The sequence below is a fragment of the Ambystoma mexicanum genome, chromosome 11 (assembly GCF_040938575.1).
Source record: "Ambystoma mexicanum isolate Mex_15411 chromosome 11, UKY_AmexF1_1, whole genome shotgun sequence".
Classification (NCBI taxonomy): domain Eukaryota; kingdom Metazoa; phylum Chordata; class Amphibia; order Caudata; family Ambystomatidae; genus Ambystoma; species Ambystoma mexicanum.
Genome location: NC_090934.1, coordinates 382,425,678 through 382,441,690, shown reverse-complemented (window position 1 = coordinate 382,441,690; position 16,013 = coordinate 382,425,678). Strand labels below are relative to the sequence as shown.

The following is a 16,013-nucleotide window of genomic DNA, read 5'->3' as shown; positions in this document are numbered from 1 at the left end:
CCTCCTACCACTGACTATTGCATCCTCCACCTTCACTGCTTCACCCCTCTATGAAGCCTTCCACGACCCTCTGCTGCATCCCTTTCTGACTCCCTTCAATTCAGCCTACAGGATCCTACTCCTCTCTACTTGCCCCTGATCTAAATACTGCTCTGTGTTATGCGATCCTCCTCCTTTCTGCTCCGCCCCTCTCCCCTTCCCTCCCCTCTTCCTCCTACCCTCTCCCCCATCAAAATTCTGTATCTCATTATCATGGTCATCTCCTCTCTTTACCTCACATCCCCCCTCACTCCCAATCATCCCAGCACCACAATCTTATCTAACCACATATCTCCAATTCCACTGATACCTTTGACGTTGCCCTTAGGAACACCCGGTCAATCAGTAACAAAACCACTGCTGTCCTTAACCTATTCTTGCGACTCAATCTCCAATTTCTTTGTATCACCGAAACTTGGATCCCTCCTCACAACACGTATGTTCCTGTTTCCCTTACCTCATCCTCTTCTTCTTTTGCGCACCTACAAGACCCTACAAGATTCTTCAATGCTCAGATGCAAAAGAGGAACCCACTGGAGAATATAATGCACACTCTCCAGTCTTTTTAATAGGCATTCCTGCACCTGCCTAACGGAGAAAGCTCATTAAAGATTTTAGAATTTCATCCGGAAAATGGCAGACACACATATAGTCGGGATCGGCTTTATGTGTTTTTTAGCACAATAGAGTGTACTTACTTGCATTTGTGAGTTCAGTGATAGAGATGTATCCATTCCTACCCACTTCACTAAAAAACTGTGAGTTCCTAGTGTGACCAGAGTATTGGGCAACCCACAGTTGGAATACCCAAAACAGTCCCTTGTGTTTTACACCATGCGCTCTGCCTTAATGATGAGAAAACTGAGTTACTCATCCGAGACTCTCAGTCTAAACTCACGAAACATGACCCCAAATATAACTCCTTCATTATTAATGGAAACATTATTAAAGTCACCAACGTCACTAAAACACTTGGAATTTACCTAGATTCCACTCTCTCTCTCAATAGACAAACCGACTCAGTAGTCTCAACATCATCGTACATGTGTAAACTCATCACAGCATGTCGCCCCTTCCTGACAACGGACAACTGCCTGATCCTAGCCAGAACCCTCATCATGTCCAAAATTAACTATTGCAACGCCCTTTACCTAGGCACTAGTCAAAGAAACCTTGATAAACTCCAGGTCACCCAGAACAATGCCATTAGGGCTGCTCTCAACATCCCCAGGCGCTCCCACATCTCCTCTACCAGGCGCAACCTACACTGGCTACCCATTACACTTCGCATCTCCCTCAAAACACTTGTTCTAACCTACAAGGCACAACATAATGCTGCACCTGCTTACCTGTCCACGCGGTTCATACAACACACAGCATCCAGACCCCTGAGATCTGCACAGGCGCACACACTAATCATTCCCCGTTTCAAGCTGCAGACAGCTAGAGGCTCGGGTTTCCCAGTCCTGGCCGCTAAGCTTTGGAACTCTCTACCCAATGATCTTAGGAATGTGCCAGCCATCCAATCCTTCAAAAACAGAACTAAACGTTGGCTGAACGAACAGGATGCACTGGCCTCCGCTTTGTAATTCATGCAACGGTCACCCGCAAACAGGCTACTCAATGTATATACTGTATATTTGACCACTCTGCCATTCCATGTAATATTTTCTGATTCGTGTTCTTATTCTTGATGTAAATATGTCTATACAATGTAATCTGTACCTACCTATGTAACCCTTTCTCTAACTACCTTTTCCAAACATGCGCCCTGATGCCCTTGGGCAGGGTGCGCAATACAAATAAACAAAATACAAATACAAATACAACACAATCCATACAAGATATATAAAAGACCATTGGGGTCTAAAGGGTTAAAGGCACGAAATATATTCACAACCTAGAGGGGAAGAAAAATAGGCAGCGCAGATAGTCTTTAGTCCCCTGCAACATCAAACACACACCTAACTAAGAGGCAGTCCAAACCCTAAGAAGAGAGGAGCCTTATGGTCAATAGTACATGTAGTGCAGGCGCACGCGGTTGTTCCATTGGGCAAAACGGGGTTTCTTCAGGGGTCTCTAGCAGCTCAGGACGTGTTAGGGAGAATTCTCTGTTAAGGCTAATTTCCCAAACCTAGTGAGTTCCCCAGCAGCTTTGCTGGATTTGTTGGGGTTTATTTTTTTCTCCTGCTAAGAGTGAGACTCTTTTTCTCCCACTCTTAGACATGATTTGAGATAGCCTTTGAATTTGTAATGTGTTTTATGAGCTATGGGGTCTTTTACTCCATAGGGTTTCATGTGGTTTTTGGTAAGTGTCTTACACCGCACCCTCAGTGCAGTAACACAGGGGTGTCATAGTGACCCCCAAACATAGACTCCATACCCTGGGACTGACTACTGTCTCCCAGGGCATGTAAAGTCACCATTAACTTTACTAGTCTTAAATTGGGAACAGAACCAGTACAAACCATCATATTGTGGAAGTACTGGTAGGGGTAATTAGATTGCCCCTGGTCTGTTTTTCGAGGGGGCACTGTGCAGTCCCCCCCTCGTCGAGTTTCTGGCTGGTGGCAGTGGTTACCACGCGAAATATTCCTTAAGAATATTTACTATGGGATTTTCCCATTAATTTTAAACGCACCACTTTTTGGTGCAATGTTAAAGATACCGCTGGGTTATTTATTTAATATTTATTCCCCGGTTGGGTCTTTTCGTCAGGACTCGGTTTTAAAATGGCGTTTGTGTTCGCCTCTGTGCCTCCAACCCAAGTTGAGCCCTTTGTTCCACTTTTTGGCAGGCTTCTACACAGAAGGCTCCAAAAGTGGTACCACTCTGTCTGGGTCTATAGGATGTGTGGGAGGGGGGTTTAGGCACCCTGGACTGAGTTGCCTCGGCAACTCAAGTCGCACTCTTGTGTGATTGGCCCAGTAGTGAGCCGCCCGGCTCACCACTTAGCATGTTTGAGTGACAGCTAGGACTGATGAATGGGGGTTTTCTGCATAAAAGCAGGGCTTTGGGGACTGGATCTTCATTCGTCGCCACAGGACCAAAGAATCCGAAGAGGGAGAAGCTGAGCCGACCTGCAACGACGACACCACTGGTGGAGCCCTGCTGAACCGACTCACCACTTCTTCCAACGACAGAGGAGATCTTCATCCCGAAGAGTCTTCTTCCTTTGACTGGTGGGGATAACCAGTTTGCCCGCCTTTTCGCCTTCCTGGATCATCTTGTGGCCGCCTTGCCTGTGCCAAGCACCCCAGCAACCGGGATACCACGTTTTACCACTACCGCGAATAAAAGGGTAGTACCTTTTAACCGGAGAACTCCGCGGCTGGTTTCTTCCCTGGCAGTGCAACGACCTTCAGCTTTCCTCCACATCGAGATCTTCTCTTCCTCTGGACGACGCAGCGACTTGCACCCACTGCCAGGAACATCTGCCCCCGCTGGAGGATTCTCTCCACTTTCAAGGTACTGTGTCCGCCGGGCCTCCCTCGAAACGGTCTGTGTGGGGTGTCTCGTAAATCCTCAACTTACCACTTGGGTTGGCCCTAGGCTGGCTAACTGAACTTTTCTGAGCTGATCTAATTCCTTTTTAAACTCTCTGCAAGACCTTTCAAGCCTTTTAAACTGTGTGATCTTGGGCGCATTGGTGTTCTACTCTCTCTAAGAGGGAGACGGGCCTCTGAACATTTTCCTCACAAGTAGACTTTGACTTTCCTGCCTTGCTGGGTGCTTCTAAAGTATTGTGTTGTGTGCTTATCTAATTTCTGCCTTTTCCCTCCCTTTTTTTTAACTTGTTGAAGTGCCATCTTTAGTTAAGCGCTCACCTCTGTCTGAAAATAAGTGGTGTTAACTAAGACTTGTCTAATAAGGAATAAGGGATGTATATATATTAATAGTGACTGTGTTTTGAACTTGCTTACAATAATAGTGCTGGAGTGTTTCTAAGTGTGTCTTTAAATAAATAATTATATACTTGATACCAAAGTTCTGGTCCGTGTTTGCTTGTGCTACTGTATTTTGGTACCTATCTTGTATACTCTATATACTGTCTAACTCTTCTTGAGAGAAGTCTGGCTGCTCAGCCACAGCTACCAGGTAAATCTGGGTGGTACAGACTGCTACCAATTGGGTTTACTGCCAACACCTGTAGTCTTAAGCCTTTTGCAGTGGTCCCTAAGGGAACTGCACAGGTTTCTGCCTAACAGGAAGGTAGGTGAGGCGATGAAGAATAGATTCCCACTATTCGAGGAGGGCCTCCACTTGAGGGCAGAGATGATTCCAAGGTTCTGGAATAGGTTGCTAGTTCACACTAGTAGTGGAAAAGAGAGGGACTCCCAGGGGCCACTCGTGCATAAAAACAGATGGAGGGGCTAGAGGCCACTGGTTAAGGTTAGGGTTACTCACCAGCCCCAGGCGCACTCCAGACCAAACTTCGGCAGTTGGGCCCACTGCAGCTGCAGGTTCAAATACAACAAAAAGGACGTCTCTGCGGCTTTCAGTTCTGGCGGTACAGTGATGATTCCCAACCGGGACAGTGGCGATTTCTCCGCTCCTGATGGATGGATCAGGCCAGTTTCACTGCAGAAGGCTTCAGGAGCAAGAGGGTCTCAAATTCAGCGCACCTGCAAAGGTCATTGCTGTGGCTGGCCAACATGGTAACCGCGTTTACTCCGGTCCTGGCGCACTCGTCTCACTTCAGACCTAGGAAGGCCAAGTGTTCGGTGTGAGGGTGCTGGGGACAAAGAGCTAGCAGTATGCTCAGTTTCGAGGGCCTCCTCGAAATGACGGCGGAGACAGAGCAATAGTTCTGCGTAAAATGGTCAACCCACTGGTTGGCCCAGAGACATTTCCAAGAAGGCTTACTTGCAAGTTTTGTTGAAGGTGCAGAGAATAGTTGGTCCCATTATTCCAATGGGTCGAAGCGTCTTCGCAGACCTTCTAGGACGACCAGATGCAGAGGGGTCCCACGCGACGACAGCGGGCTCAGGGTGCCAAACCTTCCAGCGGTTCCTCGACTTGGCTTCTTAGTTTCAGGATACTTGGATCCTATCCTTCGTTCAGTGAGAACTCCAGAGATCGACATGGTATGGGTGTTTTCAGCCTCCTCTTATCCAAAGTTCGCTTCATGCCAAAATGGAGAGGACCCATTGGGAGATCTGCTCACAAACACACACTCCATACGTGGACCAATCACGGACCAAAGTGGTCCCAGGCATTCACAGCACTCCAGACTCTCTGGCGCCCAGGATGTGTATTGGGGACAGACATCCCATCCCACATCCTGGAGGCACACGCACAAGGCATGCAGTAGCACGCCAAAGCTTGGCATTTCGCGGGAAACTGCATGACCAAATAAGGACTGACCCGGGTCGGCTCGACCTGGGGAAGGCAAAGGGGCAAGATGGCCAAAGGACAGGTCAAAGAACCTCGTGGAATGGCCATTTTGGAGCCAGGCCACCTATTCGTGCCAAACGCGGTTAACACAGTTTAATTGGCAGGAAAGGGTTTAAAATTACATGAAAAGATAAGCTGCCACCAGCCCTGTCATGACACATCTGCACATCTCCAGAATAGTCCTACGAGAGTATCTAGGATCTTTGTAATGGACTGAGACCCAAGTGCACTGTACTGTAAAGTAAATTGTGCACTTTTTACATGTTGCAGAAAAGTTGCAACATTGGAAAAGGACTAAGGGAAACAAAGTCTCCCAGTACTGACTGTCTTAAGGGCATGTCAGTTTCCCCATAAAAAGTGAGCGAAAGGCCGGAGGAGTACAGCAGAAGGCTGTGCTCCCCTGGCAAAGTCAGACTAAGGTGTTTAAACAGCAGCAAAAGTTTGGGGGTGTACAACTGGAGGGAAAATTACATATAAAATGAAATCTTTCCTAACAGGCTCGTTCACCCCGGGTCCCCCTCTGCCGGCTCAGACCCACTTTAACACAAAACCTTCAATTGGTCTCTGTAAGGAACTCATGGTGGCAACAGTAAAGACAGACACAAGTGATCACAGTTCAAGGGTGTTCATTAAACTGTATAATGGGTGAGAAAAACACCTAATCTAAACCTAAATCTAAGATGGGAGCAAGCTACGACCATCAAATAATAATAAAGCAGTCCTAGTGGCGTCTTGTCAAATGAAAGAGCCTATACTAAACAAAAAACTATTACCAATCCTAACAACTAAGTTAGAAAATAGTGTGGGATAATGTTGTCAAGAAAAGAAAGAAGTGTTCACCAAATGATAATTCAGTATGGTACGGCTGGGTCTCCCTTCCGTGTTTTCAGCATGGGACAAGGCATGACCTTTGAGCACAGCACACGCCTGGGCCTCACCAGCATGAGGGTACAGTTCCTTTCAACGATGCCAGGACCTTCCGGGGCAAAGTCTTTTTCTTGCAAAAGTCTCTTTCCTTAGAAGGACGGCTGTACCAAAACAATAAACAAACAAAGCTTCCTTTGGCAATCTTTAGATGTTGGGTGACTACCCTTCGCCTCGTGGATCCCTCTCAGCTGGGCTCTGATCCTTCTTGCAAGGTTTGCCTCCCTCAATCGGGTTCACTACGGCCTTTCACTCCAAATGTATCACTTAACGATCTTAATGTTCTTTTCATCAACTCTCCATTGTGGACATCCCTCAGCCGGGTTCACACTTGTCCTCACAATGTTCTCGGGTGTATTACTAGTTACTCTCAATTCACAAGCATCCCTTTCTTTCGGTTTCACATTTGCCAGCATTGTAGACATCTCTCAGCCGGGTACACATTTGTTGTCACAATGTCTCCACTTCTTCTCTTTATTTATGCTCGGGTCTTAGCCCCCAATCAGGCTTTCCTAAAAGCCTCTAGTCAGGCTTCCCTTAAAGCCCCCAGTCAGGCTTCACACAATTCTATTAATCCCTGGTTTTCGGGTGTGTCCCTTGTTACCCTGATTTGTAGGCATCGGGTTTCTATTTGCCTCTTTCACAGGTCCCTCCGTTTTATCCAATGTGTCAAAGACTTTCGAGTGTGCAAGGGTTTTTGCTCGACCCCCGTAGGACCACTTTGACACTCTACGGCAGCCTCTCCTAAGACTTCTTGGGTCTCGTAGTTTAAAAAAAAAAACACCACAACCCAAAAAGCTCCAGTCAGAGTCCTTCGAGTTAGCACCCCCGCGGTGCTGGACCACTCTGCTACTGAACCTTTTGCTAGGGTTTCTTTACAATTCAAAACATACACAAGTTCTTTGTTTAACAATGTTGCTGCCTGCAACCTTGGGCCCAGCCACGCTCTATCAGTCTTCTTCGACTCACTGGCTGTGCTGAACTGTTGGAATTTCTTGTCTCGGGAGTCAAGGACGGCACCACAGTAGCAAGCGCTTCTCCCCGCTTTGACTATCAGCTCGGGAGGGCCCCATCAGGTAAATGGCCCTGGTGTTGGTCCGTTGTCTGTCTCGGTCTAGGAAAGTATTTGTGTTGGGAAAGGGGGGGGCAGAACTTTGGAGTATCCTACGAGGTAGGATGGGAAAAGGTGTTATAAGAAAGGGGGTACCGCGTCTCACCCGTCGGCGTCCCACTTTCACTCCCCGAGGACCTCTCATCCAGGTGATCCTCCGCACTGGTCCACCCCCAGAAACTGGATACAATAGCGATTGCAGTGTCCTGGCCACCTGGATGACAGAACCCCGGAGACTAGCAAGTAAGACACCTTCAGGTTTTTCACATCTCCCTACGCCTGGCTCAGACAAAATTTCTGTACTACATCAAAATCGAAGACTTTCTACTGTGCACAGGATTTTGCTTGACCCATCGCAGGACCACTCCGATTCATAATTATACGTTCTCTTCTTGATATAACCTTTTTCTCACTTGCACTTTTGCCACTTCTAGGCTGGATACCTTACAGAGACCTTCGATTGAGCACCCACGCGGTGCCGGACCCTATTGTAGCTTGCTTTTTAAAGTTCAGTCACTCATTAGAAGTTCAACTTTACTTGCATCTCTTATCACACGCGTTTTAACAATGTTCATTCCAGCGCTCTCCATACAATGTTGCTGCCTGCAACACTGGATTTAACACAGACCAGTCTTATATCGGTCTCCGCAACTCACCGGCTGTGTTGATTCACTGATGCTGCTTTGTTCTTGGAGCCAAGGACGGTACCACGGCGGTTGTCGCTTCTCCCCGCCTTGATTATTGATGCGGGAGGGCCCTGGGTATCTCCGACACACAATGCAGGATTCTTCAGCCTGGTTTCCTGGTCTTACACTTTCTATTCTCTAGGTCTCTGGAAAGTAACGGTTCCATGTCAAAAAGGTCAAGGGAATCCCATTCTGTTTTGCCATTTTTCCTCTCTTGTTCAGCTGCGGTCTCGAAATTGAAGTTTCCTCTTGTGATTTGCTTCGCTCAGAATGCGCTCTTCCGACACTGGTCCACCCCCAGGAACTGGATCTAAAAGCGAGGGACATGTCTTGGCCACCTGGATGTCAGATCCCCGGGGACTAGTGGGTGAGACACCTTCTGGTTTCTCACAGAGTTCATTAAAGACAAATTCAAGTCTATTGATACCCTTAAGAGTATTGATATAGTAGAGTTTAACAAGTTTGATTGGGAGGATATATACTGGGCTATCTTAAAGTTAAAACCATTGAGAGATATCACTATGGGGTGCAGGCATGATGGCCTGACAGTTGGTCTCCATCCCTGCCCTAGCTATTACTGCGGTGCATTGACTGACGAACTCCCGGTATTCTCTCTCAAGACTTGGGTAACAGTGGCTGGATCGGTGGAGGTCCTAGAGGGAGAGGACTTGTGAGGCAGTGGTGCGCCTGAGACAGTGGCTGGTGTGGCGATGTGGAGCTGAGCACTGGACCTGGTGGACATGCGCACGAGGCACTGACGAGACTCGGCTTGAGTGCTGTGTGCAGAGTGGTCCGCTCCCCGAACCCCCACCAGGGCGAGGGACAAGTAATGTTGCGGGAAGCCTTCCCCGATGTCGGAAGAGAGGAAGGAGCCCTGCTGGGATGGAGACTTCCCCTTGCTGCCCTGGGGGATGCCGGGCTGCAGTTCCAGAGGACTGATCGGCTGGGAGAGGCAACCGCATCGGTGGAGGGCAATCTCAGAACACGGCAGCCATTGCAGGATTGGGCCTAGTGATGGAGTGGCAACCTTTTGGGCTATGGCATTGGGCAAGTACACCCACACCAAGGGGTTTTAAAGGGACCAGGAGTACACAATGATTGACATATTGAAGGGACTGTCCTGGGCCCTGGGTGGGATGGTGCTGTGTCGTGGTGGGGGGCCTGCTCCCCTCGAGCTGTAGTGTGGCCGTTTATGGGCACTGGGTCTGCAATAGAGAACCCCCTGTTGCTGATCTGAGGAAGGGGAGAGAGAGGTGCTTCTGTGCTGGTAGTCCCTGTGTTGATGTGCACAGTGCCAGACAGAGGGGTATTTTTGGAAAACCCCTAGACAGTGGTGACTGGTGGAGTGGGCCGTGGTTTGCATGCTGCCAGAAGAAGTGGCCCGGAAACTAGATAACTTCAGGAGAGGTAATCCAGAAGTGGCAGACCCAATAGTGGCCGAGAGGCAGTTGGTGCAGGTGCCCTTGGTTGAAGGGATGGCCACCAAGGCAGATTTCAGTGCGCTATTGGGGGAGATAAGGTCGATCAGAAGTGACATCCATGCCTCGATACAGTCCCTGGGAGGCAGAGTGGAGTAGCTGAAGCAACAGGTGGACCATAACCAGGTATTGGTGGATCTTTTGTAGATGAAAATGGAAGTCTGAATGAGAGAGTTGGAGGAGAAGAGTATGAGGTCTCCCTCAAGGTTGATGACCTCAAAAAATCAAAAATCAAAAAGGCAGTGCAACATTTGCATTTTAGGGGGTCAAAGAAGGAGAAGGCAAGAGCGTCCTATGCCTGGAGGCTAAGGTCAGATCTATTCTCTCTACCTTGTTGGTAAAAGAGGGGGAATTGGAGGGAGTCATCAACTTTGACTGGATCCCCAGAGCGCCCCCCATCCACCACCTGGAGGACTGCGTGCGAGCCTGGCTAAGTGCCATAACTACAAGGACAGAGTGCTCATTTTATAAGCTGCAAGGCAGTGCCCAGACCTGCCTTAGGAGGGCCTAAGGGACCCAAGGGGCCTGGGAGGTGGGAAACGAGGTTGCGGAGTAGAACATTCCGAAGGCTGAACACTCCCTCACCACCAACTTGAGGGAGGCTGATGGATCAGTTGAGGAGGATGTGATTTCCAGGTGTGTAAAATATATGTTTGCTTTTGGGGCTCGCTGTTCAGTGTTGTTGGGGCGATAAGTTGTTGGCAGGGAGGGGCTCAGCACTACCCTGGTGACCCTGACATTTGGTTGAGGCTTCTCATGTGGACGAGGGATGAGGAAAGGGTTCTGGGGAGTGGGGTGAGGCAGGATCTGGTTGGGGGGGTCGAGTGGATTGGCAGGTCTGGTTGACTCAAGAGGGATAACGGCATGGCAGTGGCAGTGGGTAGTCCAGGTTTGATGGGGTAATGGCTGGAGGTGGAATGGATCAGGCGCGTGGGATCCAACACCTGAAAGTAGGGATGCTAAATGCTAAGGGCCTAATTCACCTACCAAGAGGGCCTTGGTAGTCCAGATGTTTAGGAGGAATAGGCTTGACATTAGGATTTTACAGGAGACACAGTAGAGGCGCATCCTATGTTCCTTGTTTGGGGTCTGCCTATTGGACGTCTGGGGAGTCAAGAAAGGGGGAGTGTAGTGGAGATTCTTCTTCATAGAGATCAGCCCAGGGTGCATGGTCCTATGAGAGGGTGGTAAACTTGGAGGTTCTCCCATAACAGTGGCCACTATATATTCCTCCAATCAGGGCCAGCTCTCATTTTGTGAAGAGGCTTTATTGGTCATAATTGCGGAGTCACAGGGACGTTAATACTAGGAGGGATTTCAATCGGTGGGCGAACCCGAGATGTGATAGAATGGCTACCAAAGTGGAGGAAAGGCAGAGGGTGCATCCGTATGGGAGGTCGCTCGGATCACTGTTTGCTACCTTTGGGCTGAGAGATGTCTGGAGGGAGACAAACTTAGAGGGGTGAGAATTGATTAACTTTGTGTCCCTAGGGAACCGTTGACATGTGTGGCTTCTAGCGTGGTAGTTCCAATAGGTTGGTCACCCATGGATGTTACCCACCGGGCATGGAATGGCCAGAAGGCCTTTGGAGGTGCAACAAAACCCTGTGGAAAGATTTGGTGTTTGAGTCTGCATTGAGGGATGCAATTAAGGAATATTTTGTGCTCAATGACACAGGGGAGATAGGTCTTTGCACCGTTTGGGAAGCCACTAAAGCAAAGTTGTGGGGTATATTGATTAGGGAAGGATCCCGAAGAAAAAGAGAGCGCCATATTTTGGGAGACAAATTACAGGGGGGACATTAAGCAATTGGATGGCTCCGTTTTCTGTGCAGGGGGAATCTGTGGCAAAATAATGGAGGTTCTTCTGGTCGAGAAACAGGAGCTTTACGACCTGGACATGGGTAACGTGTGCAAGTTGCAATATTTAAAACAGTCCTTTTACAATAAGGGCGATGAGGCAGGCTCTATGCTTGCAGCTCGGCTACGCGCACAGAGGGCGGTTAGGTGGATGGCAGTGATTGATGGGCCTGATGGGGTGATTTGTACTGACCTGGGAAGAATTTCACAGTGTTTTGCCTCGTACGATGAAGCCCTCTACACAGAGGAACATGCAGTCGATGAGGTGGTGATCCAGTCTTAGTTAGCTGGGGTCTCACTACTGACTTTGACGGAGGAGCAATCAGGAGGGATGGAGCAGCCAGTTACCCTGGGGGAGGCACAGTTGGACATATCGTGCCTTTCATTGGGAATGGCTGCCGGTGAGGATGGCTTCACGGCTGGGTTTGATAAAACGTACACAGCCCAGCAATGGCCTTTTTTGGCATCGCTATATGCTGACATTTTAAGTAAGGGGGTGGTTTCTCCCATGTTTGGGAGGGCCCTCATAGTAGTTATACTGAAGGGAGGGAAGGATAGGCAAAGATGCAAATCGTATCGGCCGTTTAAGTTTCTGAATCTTGATGCAAATTGTTTTACGAGGGTGTTGGCCACTCGATGGAAGGCGGATTGCCAGGCTTGGAACATACGGATCAGGTTGATTTTACTCCTGGGAAACACAGGGCTGACACGTTTAGAAAGACCTTGGGACTTATAGACTGCATTAGAGAGGTGGTAACCCTTCCCTGTTGGTGCTGGACGCTGAGAAGGTGTTCAACCGGGTGGATTGGGGCTTTTTTGTACTGAACGTTGCAGAAATTTGGTTTTGGGTGGGGTTCCTATGGGCTATTTCAGCTCTTTACCAGAACCCTTCGGCAAGAGTGTCTGTTAATGGGAAATGTCAACACAGTTTCCACTGTCTCATGGAACCAGGCAGAGATGCCCTTTATCCCCGATGTTATTTACCCTGTCGCTTGAACCGTTAGCTGCATTCATCAGAAGGGGTCCACAGGAGCAGGCGATCCAGGTGGAGGATCAGGAGAACAAGCGGGGATTGTCAGATGACATCTTGCTACACCTTAGAAAGCCAGGGAGCGCGATCCCGGCGGCGCTGGCAATTATAGTGGAATATGAGAGGTATTCTGGCTTCAAGATTAACCAGAAAAAAATCCATCATATTTCCCTTTGAGAAAGGGGTAGACTCTGAAGACGTGGCTCTCAGAGATATGGGCATGGAGATTTGTACAGGCTCTTTGCGATACCTGCTGGTGAATCTGGCTAAATCCCTAGGACGAACTGATGGAGGCGAATTATCCTCCTCTACTTGCAGCTCTATACCGGGACTTGGATAGATGGAAGGGGTTGTCAACCTCGTGGATGGGGGGGCTCCACTTTTTGAAAATTGTCATAGTTCCGAATATTCTGTGCGCCATACATATGCTCCCAGTGAAGGTCCCTTGGTGGATGTTTGTTCAGATTCAATGTAAGATGCTGAAAGGATAAGAGATGGAGAATAGCATTTCCGAACCCTGATATTGCCCAGGGAACTGGGGGGCATGGGGTTCCCAGACTTCGAGAGGTACTCCAGGGAGGCGCAACTGAGGGTAGTTCTACCTCGGCTCAGGGTGGATGCCCAAAAGCAATGGGTGGGTTTAGAAAACTATCTGCTCTGTCCGGCTACAGTTGGGGAATGGCTTTGGGCATCAAGGGAGCAGACTCCTCTACGGGTGCGGCACAGTAGAGTATTAGCAGTGCTATGGGACATCTGGAGACCGGGGAGGGCAATGAAGGGAGTTACCACGTGGCATTCACCATTTTCACTTGTGGGACCTGTCATGAGAAATGCATACCTGAACCAAGGTGGGTCCAATTGTGGTTTGAAGCAGGATTGGAGAGGGTGGGGCAGCTGTGGAGGGACAGAACTTTTTTAGCATTGACGGATATGGAGGTGGCATCGGGCCTTCCTAACCTCTCGGTTTCCCTTTACTTACAACTGAGGGGGTGTGTTGATGGCTGAAAAATGGAAAGAGAGTTGTCTCCGATAGAGTTGGTGTTTGGTAGGTGGGCAGGAAGTAAGGGGGTGACCTCAACACTCTATAAAGCCCCAGGGCTTGTGGGGGCGGTAGTATGGAGTCGCTCTGGCTTAGCTGGGATAGGGATATGAAGAGTAGCATTGACGACAAGTAGTACAGGGCGGCACATAAAACCACAGACTCTTGTCAATATAAGCTACACAAGATAAAGCTCCGGCACAGATGCCAATTTGACCCAGTCAGGCTCTCCAAGCTGTTCCCGGGGGGCGGATTCGCACTGTTCGAAGGGATGTGGCCAGCCTGCATCTTACTGGCATATGTGGTGGTCATGCAGGCGGGTGCAGGCCTATTGGAAGGAGGTGTTGGGATGGATCCAGGGGGTAGATGGGATCATGAGGCATTTGGAACATATGTTAATGCTATTTGGATTGGTGAAGGAGGAGGATGCATGGAGGGCGCTCCCACATATGCCCCATTTCCTGTTGCTTGCCGCTCAGGCGTGCTTTGTGGTGGGCTGGAAGAGGGCACAAATTCCAACGCAAAAGGAGTGGGTCACCAAAGCAAAGGATTTATTCATGATGGAATCTATCACGGCTTCCCTGCGAGATGTAAGGTTGTTGAGAAAAGAGCAGTGGTTGGTCTTCTTGGAGAAGTATGATGGCTGGAATTGAAGGGTCAAGGGACAAAGGCACTAGTGCTCAGTGTGGTGAGGACTGCCTGACCTGAGTTGGGGGTTAACTTGCCCCATTGCCTGCCCGAAACCTGTATGCAGAATTAATGACTTTCCCTTGATGTGATACTTGATGTATGTTATTCTTCATGTGGTCCTGTTGTGGAGATGGGATTGGGGAGGGCGGGGCACAGGGGGAATGGGGTGTTCCTTGTTTTATTGTCTAATAATTTGAGAGAGATGGTCGTTTTGTGTTTGAAAAAGAAAAATTGTCTAAAAATAAAGATTTTGCTTAGTCTACAAGTGGGATTTCGTAAGGTCCTGTCCACCTATCTTCAACATATTGATTGTAGATGTTCCGATTGCCCAGGCAAGAGAGTTCTGCAGCCCTCCCTTATGTATCCTATTTGAGGACTTTGCTGCTGCTTTCGAAGCTAAAGACATGGGACATGGCTAAACCCCTATTAATGTTATGTCAATTATTACATGAAGACACGATGGGGTGAGTTCGACTAAATAGCTATAGTGGAATCTCATTGTGTATTTGGATAGGGCAGGGGGCGAAGCAAGGCTGTGTGCTTGCCCCCTTCTATTTGTTTTTGGCTGACACTGGAAAGTCTTTTGAAGGGATGAACAATTTTCTGCCAAAAATAGGAGCGTGGCATGTCCCGTGTCTTCATTTTGCTGTTGAACTAGTGATCTTTGATACAACTTATGTTGGAATAACCCGAAGTGCACTAGCGATTTTACAGTATGAGAATGGCTTGACTGTGAACCTTAACAAATCAAAGTATGTGTCCATTGGCAAAACAACGGATACTAGGGAAAACATCTGGACATATAAGGGTAAGTTGGGAAAGGTTTCACAATATTGCTATTTGGACTATGATATTGCATCTGATAGGAAAGAAACTGTGCTGTTTGCCAAAAGGAAAACAAAAGCAACTTCCCTATTGATAGTAATTTGAAACTTTGTTACAAGAACAACCGGGTATAGCCTAATTTGGTCTCATCAGAGTATACCGTCAGAAATTAATTCCAGCTATAATATACGCCATAGAATCATCTTATAACAACTGTGACGAATGGGCGGATACATTAGAGGGTGCTATTTGCCGTAGATTACTGAGCCTTTCCAAAGCGACGCTGGTACAAGCTATTTGCCTTGAAATAGGATTAATCTTGTTAGCTAACCTGATTAATATCAACCAAGGCTTTCTGTACATTAAATTCATGTGTGCTGGGAAAAATTCTATATTGGATTTCATTAAAACCGAGTTGCTAAATACGAGATCTAGAAGTTTAGCCATCGTTCAGGGGAGCTGTAGAGAATTATTTGCATTAATTGCTTGGGTGCCAAACTGGTATGAAAAAGTTGGTGTTTTACTAAGCAAATTGAAACGGTCTGTGGAGAAATGGGACTGTATACAAAATCATTAACATGTTGGCAGGTTGAAGTCTTTAAATACCTTTTCTCGCATATTCTTCCCGTTTAAAAAACAACAAAATATATTCCAATTTCCCTCCCCAGACCTAGGAAAGCCTTTCTTTCATGCTTATAAGAATGAACAAGCTGAAAGTGCTGGAGAATATAGGTGCATGAAAGTGCTTTCCATTGGATAAAAGGTCATGTAGACTTTGCCTTGGGGGCAAGCAAGTTGAATCTGCTCACCATGTATTGACATCGTGACCTAGCATGGAATCCACATATTTGGCATACTATAAGTACCATGTAAATGATATCAATAATATCAGAGACAAAGGATTTTGGGCAAGGTTTATCATTAACATTAGCGG

The 16,013-nt window shown here is 47.9% G+C and overlaps 1 protein-coding gene across 1 annotated transcript in view; it reads left to right on the top strand.

Annotated features, from left to right (window-relative positions):
- AGBL2 (AGBL carboxypeptidase 2) overlaps positions 1-16,013 on the top strand; it is a 2,805,139-nt gene that overhangs the window by 2,776,174 nt on the left and 12,952 nt on the right. The gene's annotated exons all lie outside the window — the stretch shown is intronic.